We start from the raw sequence: 6,765 nt of genomic DNA on the forward strand, positions 1-6,765 counted from the left end.
AGTAATACTTTTTTGAGTATGTGTTTTGTAAATACTTTCTCACAGTATGTAGTCTGCATTTTCATTGTTTTTACAGGGTCTTGTGCAGAGTAAAAGTTTTTAATTTTGATGAGGTCCAGTTTTTATCTTTTTTTCCTTTAAAGGATCGTGCTTTTTGTGCCTAAAAAGTCTTTCCTAGCCCTAGATCCCAAACACCCCTCCTGCTTTTTTTTCTAAAAGTTATACAGTTATAAATTTAAGTCTGTGATCCATTTTGAGGTTTTTCTTTTTATATATAAGGTGTGAGGTTTTGGTTGAGATTCCAATTGCTCCAAAAGATCTACTTCTTCCATTGAGTTGCTTTTGCCTTTATGTCAAAAATCATTTCAGGATATTTATATGGGTCTATTTATGAGTTCACTATTTTGTACCACTGATTTACATGTTTGCTTCTTTACCAATACTACACTTTCTCCATTACTGTAGCTATGTAGTAAGTCTTAGTATTGGGTACAGTGTTTTCTGTCACTTTATTCTTATCTTCCAAGATTATTTTTTGTCTACTCTAGGGTCCCTGCTTGTCCATATAATCTTTAGAATAAACTTGTCAACATCTACAAAAACTTGCTTAGATTTTGGAGGGAATTATATTAAACCTATAGGTCAATTTGGAGAGAAAGTGTACTCACCATGTTGAGTCTTTAAATGAACATAGTACCTCTCTCCACTTATTTAGGTCTCTGATTTCTTTCATTAGTATTTTGTCATGTTCAGCATTCAGATACTGTACACTTTTTGTTGCGTTTATATCTAAGTACTTCATTTTCTTTGGAGTAGTTGTAAATGGTATTGTGTTTTTAATTTTGGTTTCTGCATACTCATTTTTAGTATATAGAAATATTGAGAGGTGAAGTCAGCTGGACTTCCTGGGTCGAGTGGCGACTTGGGGATTTTTTGTGTCTAGCTGAAGGATTTTAAATGCACCAATCAGCACTCTGTAAAAACGCACCAATCAGTGCTCTGTGTCTAGCTAAAGGATTGCAAACACACCAATTAGCACTCTGTAAAATGGACCAATCAGCACTCTGTAAAATGGACCAATTAGTGCTCTGTAAAATGGACCAATCAGCAGGACGTGGGCGGGGACAAATAAGGGAATAAAAGCTGGCCACCCCCAGCCAGCAGCAGCAACGTGCTGGGGTCCTCTTCTGTACCGTGCGTAGTTTGTTATTTTGCTCTTCACGATAAATCTTGCTACTGCTCACGCATTGGGTCCGCACCACCTTTAAGAGCTGTAACACTCCGAGCTGAGGTCCACGGCTTCGTTTTTAAAGTTAGTGAGACCACGAACCCACTGTCAGGCAGAAACATCTGAAGGAACAAACTTCGGACACACCATCTTTAAGAGCTGTAACACTCACTGTGAAGGTAGGCGTGGCTTCATTCTTGAAGTCAGCTAGACAAAACCCTCCGGAAGGAACCAACTCTGGGCACAATGTGATTAATGTTTTTTGTGTTGATGTTGTATTCTGTTACTTTGCTGAAGTGACTTTTAGTTCTAGACCTTTATTTTTTTATATTCCTTGGAATATTCTATGAAGATGATCATGTCATCTGCAATTGGAGGTAGCCTTATCTTTTCCTTTCTCTTCTGCATGTTTTCGCTTTTCTCTCCTTGCATTATTGCAGCAGATAAAACTTCCAATACTACGTTAAATGCAAGTGTTGAGAGGTGGTATCCTTGTTTTGCTCCTGATCTTAGAAAGAAAACATTTGGTTTATCACCATTAAGTACAATGTCAGCTGTAGGATTTTGTTGTAGGTGTTTTTTATCGAGGTCACTTAGTTCTTCTGTATTCCTAATTTAGGGAGTTTCTAGCATGTGTCAGTACTAAATTTTGTCAAATTCATTTTTGTGTCATTTCCTTCTTTAGCCTGTTAGCATGGTGGATTACATTAATTGATTGCAAATGTCAAACCCACCTTACATTCCTGGAATGAATCACACTTGATCACTATTTAAAAATGTTTTTGTACATTTTTGTATTTAATTTGCTAATATTTTGTTGATGGCTTTTGTGTCAAAGTTTATGAAAAATGTTTGTCTATATTTTTCTTCTTTGGTACTGTTTCTGTCTTGTTTTGGTATCCGCCTCATAAAATGAAGTATGAAGTGTTCCTTTCTCTTCTATTTTCTAGAAGAAATTGTGTAAAATTTCTGTCAGTTCTTTAAATATTTGGTAGAATTCTCCAGGGAAATGAAGTGGAGCTGCAAGTTGTTTTTTAGGAGCTTTTAAATTATGAATTCCATTTTTAAATAGTTTTCTTTACTAGAACCACTTAGATTATCTGTTTCGTGTTGGTTGCATTTTGGTAATTTTTGGTTTTTGAGCAACTGATTCATTTTTTCTACATTGTCAAATTTATGAGCATAAAGTTGATTATAATATTCCCTTTCTGCCATTTTAATGGCTGTGGGCTTTGTGGTTAGTTTCATTACTGATACTGTTGATTTGTGTCTCTTCTGTTTTAATTTTGCCAGTCTTGCTAGAGTGACATTGATATTTTTGAAGAAGCAGCTTTTTGTTTTATTTTTTCTACTTTCCTGTTTTCCGTTTAGTTGATTTCTGCTCTCACCTTTCTGATTTCCTTCTGCTTGCTTTGGGTTTCTTTGGCTAATCTTTTTCTAGTTTTTTGAGGGGAAAAACTTACTGTTTTGAGTCCTTTCCTCTTTTCTAACATAAGCGTTTAGGGCTATAAGATCCCCCTCAGCTCTGCATTAGCTACATCCCACATATTTTGGTCTATTGTCTTTTTATTCTTATTCAATTCTATGTGTACTTTTCGAAATTTCCTTGGATCTCCTTCTTGACCATAGACTATTTAAAGGTGTATTATTTAATTTCAGAGTATCTGGAGTTTTTTTCTGTTCTCTCTAGGTCATGTACTTTTAACTTATCACAATCTATCTGTGAATAGTATTGTGAAACTTCATTTTAAAAGTGTAAGAAACTTACAACAGTGTAATTCTATTTTCCCCTCAATCTGGAGTTGAGTTGTTTCTGGTGTGGGTTGTAGATTTAATTAATTTCAGTTTACCACAGGTTTCATATATTTGAAAGGTAGCAGCCAGGGCCCTCCTTTCATTAGGAATAGAGAGCTAAGACTCTGAGGTCTCCCTAAGCTTTCTCGCTCATTTCCAGCTTCCCGTACCTTGGAAGAAATCCATGTTGCATCCTGCCCCGGCTTCCGACTCCACAGGACCTCTCCTTCTGTCTGCCATCCTACCCTGTCCCAGGTGCCCAGCCATCACTCTGTATTTGAGATGAAATGTCTGAACGAAAAGATTTATGGGGCACGTAGATGAGTGTACTTTGGGGGCGCTTCTGGGTTTGAATCCATCACGCCTGGCCTACAGGGTCCTTCTAGATTTCTTTGGTTTCTTTTTGTCTCAGCCAAGAGCCGAGTCCTCCCTGCTTATGGCTGGCTTGTTCTTCCCACCACACCCCAGAGATAAAAGCAGTTGCAGGTTTTTATTGCTTTGGACAGGCTCGTCCCTCCCTTGAATGTTGTGCGTTTAGACTTCTATGCATTTTCAGGTCTCTACTGATTGTCATGTGTGATGATTGGAATAAATCAAGATTTCCTCATTGTTATATTGCGAGCAACAGCTTTTTACAACCTTTTACACTCTAACAAGAAGCAGAGCTCCCACTATTCTGTTTAACCAGCAAAATCTCTCAGCAACCTCATCTGTCACCCATGGCCTTGGAGTTTGGGAGCTAATGGTTTGGTTTTCAACATGTTTGAAATAAATGTCATAATGTCTCCCCCATAATTTTGTCACAAATCGTATCTGTCTTTTCCAAAGTGCTACTCTCAGAAAAAGATACCTCTATTTCACAGATACAAAAATTCAGGGAAATCTTAGTTATTCCAACAGGTTGAGTAATTCTACTTTTCTCATTCAAGGCTGGAATTGGACACCTATTAATATTAGACCCTCATGTAAGTGTTACCTAAATTCTCACCTCTCCATACATGAATAAGGTCACAACTTTAACTGCTATGTCTTGCTTCAGAAGTTGGGCTAAGTAGGACTTCCTCTAAGTTAAGCACTATTCTGAGCACTTCAATAGACCGAGTCTTTTATAAGACTTACCTATCAACAACCTTATAAGGCAAGTATCATTATAATCCCCCTTTCAATGCATAGATACCTTGAGTGATGTGGCTAACGACCCATGGTTAGAAACCGAAGACAGGAAGTGTAGAGTCAAAGACAATGATCTGGCCGAGCACAGTGGCTCATGCCTGTAATCCCAGCACTTTGGGAGGCCAAGGTAGGTGGATCACCTGAGGTCAGGAGTTCGAGACCAGCCTGGCCAACATGGTGAAACCCCGTCTCTACTAAAAATACAAAAATTAGCCGACTGTGGTGGTGCATGCTTGTAGTCCCAGCTACTCGGGATGCCGAGGTAGGAGAATTGCTCGAACCCGGGAGGCAGAAGTTGCACTGCAGTCCAGCCTGGGCGACAGAGTATACGCCATCTGAAAAATAAAATAAAATAAAACAATCAAAAAGACAATGATCTTTTCTTTTCCTCTAAGCTATATTGCCATGCACAGTCTGTGCCTCATTACCATTGGGTCATAATGTCTATGGCTGAGCCAATGAGGCCTAATTTAATCATTTTGAGGAGTATGGTCAAGTCAATTGCAGTCACAAGGAGAACACCTCTGGTTTGTACCATTTTTTATTTGTTTGCTTTGGTTCAGAATTATATTTTTTAAAATGATTTCTTTTACTCTTACTATTATTTTATTACTGTTACTTTAAAAATTGTCATTACCCCATCCTATCTCCTTATCTACTCAAAGCTAACCTTGACATTGGTGTGGGGAAGACTTAACTTTTTGTGAAAAGTGTTTGCTGCCCTTCTTGAGGCCGGGCGCAGTGGCTCATGCCTGTAATCCCAGCACTTTGGGAGGCCGAGGTGGGCGGATCATGAGGTCAGGAAATCGAGACCATCCTGGCTGACATGGTGAAACCTCGTCTCTACTGAAAATACAAAAAATTAGCCGGGCGTGGTGGTGGGTGCCTGTAGTCCCAGCTACTTGGGAGGCTGAGGCAGGAGAATGGCGTGAACCTGGGAGGCGGAGCTTGCAGTGAGCCGAGATCGCGCCACTGCACTCTAGCCTGGGCAACAGAGCGAAACTCTGTCTCAAAAAAAAAAAAAAGAAGAAAAGTATTTGCTTCCCTTCCCTGGGGGAGGAGTAGTTTCTCCACCTTGCTGCCATTAGGATTGGCTGTGTGAATTGCTTTGGCCAGGGAAATGTGGACATAAATGATCCTTGTCCCTTTCAGCAGAAGTAGTTTCACTTTTTCTTTTCCGTGTGCCATGAGCCTGGCAAACTCTGAGAGTGTCTGCTTTATCTACCAGATTCCAGAGTGAAGAGGATTTGGTTCCATGGTGTGGCTGATGGATATGTAACATAGTAGGATGGGAAAAAAAGCGGAGGGGCAGGGGTGTGGAGCATTATTTGTTATTGCAGCATAACTTAGCCTTTACTTATAAAGGGTGCCCTGCCAAGACATGTTTTTATGATTTTACTAAATGTGTTATATAAAATATATCTCTAAACCATATGTGAATTGGTTCTCAAAGTGTGATCCCTGGATCACAAAAGGGTGAAAGCAAGATAAAATGGTTTCAGTCTTTTGGGGGGAAATAAGATAAAATATATTTACATAATAATACTAAGACATTATATGAAATTTTTTTACTCTCATTCTTTCATGAGGATACAGTGGAGCTACCTAAAGGTGTAAATGCTCTGATGCCTAAGGAAATGAATACTTGCATTCTTGTGTTTCAAAACTTTTTTAGCTTTAATTTCTTATATAGAAAAAATTAATAAATGCAACCCAAATGAAATAAATCTCTTTGGATCTTCAATAATTTTAGGAGAGTAAGAGATTCCTAAAACCGAAAAAGAGAAACATTGATGTAGTTTGCTGTTTACTATATTTATAAATTTTACATAAGTGATATTTGGTGACTTGCTTTTTAAATTCAACATTCCGTTGAGGTCTATCCCGATAGGTCTTTTCTTGTAGCCTGCACGTTGTTGGACATGCCTCATAGAGTAACTCTGTGGTTTTACTTTACTTACAGGACTATTGTTACATCTGTGGGAAGGAACCACAAGACAGTTGCTGAAGTATGAAAAAGACAGTTACTAAACTGTCTTTAGTTCAGTAACTGTCTTAGTAAAGACCTGATAATTTACTTTTTTACCTTAGGTATTGGCATATTCCACACATCTGTACTATTCTTGAATTTGATCACTTAGGAACGAATATGATTGGAACTCATTCATGTTTAGAGAGGGTGTCAAATTGAGAACCAGGCAGATCCACCTACACTAAAAATGACCCTAAAGTAAATTGGTGGAAGAAATCAGATCCCAAAGACTACTGGTGAATTTTGAAGTCTTCGTCAGTATATCCATATTAAAAGGAGATGACAGAAGCCAAAATAAAAGAATTATGGGTTGACAGGACAACTGGATTAAAATAAATGTCAGTTTCATTTGAAAGGGCTAACTTGAAGGTAATTTTTGAAAATAAATTTTGACTCCAGCTCTTCAGAGGATCTAAAGTGACCTTGATGGGCAGTGGAAGAAATCAAAACATGAAATTCCTTGAATAAAAATTTATTGACTTTACAAAATAAGTAAATAAATAAATGAATTCAACCTTCTCTCGCTAAGGTGTATGAA

The 6,765-nt window shown here is 38.1% G+C and overlaps 1 non-coding gene across 1 annotated transcript; it reads left to right on the plus strand.

The window, feature by feature from the left end:
• Window positions 1-6,066: 6,066 nt before the first annotated feature.
• On the plus strand, window positions 6,067-6,198 carry LOC112437338 (small nucleolar RNA SNORA18). The gene has a single exon (XR_003025962.1). It is a non-coding gene; the product is annotated as a small nucleolar RNA SNORA18 (small nucleolar RNA).
• The last annotated feature ends 567 nt before the right edge of the window (window positions 6,199-6,765 follow it).

The sequence above is a fragment of the Pan paniscus genome, chromosome 16, assembly GCF_029289425.2.
Source record: "Pan paniscus chromosome 16, NHGRI_mPanPan1-v2.0_pri, whole genome shotgun sequence".
NCBI classification, from domain to species: Eukaryota; Metazoa; Chordata; class Mammalia; order Primates; family Hominidae; genus Pan; species Pan paniscus.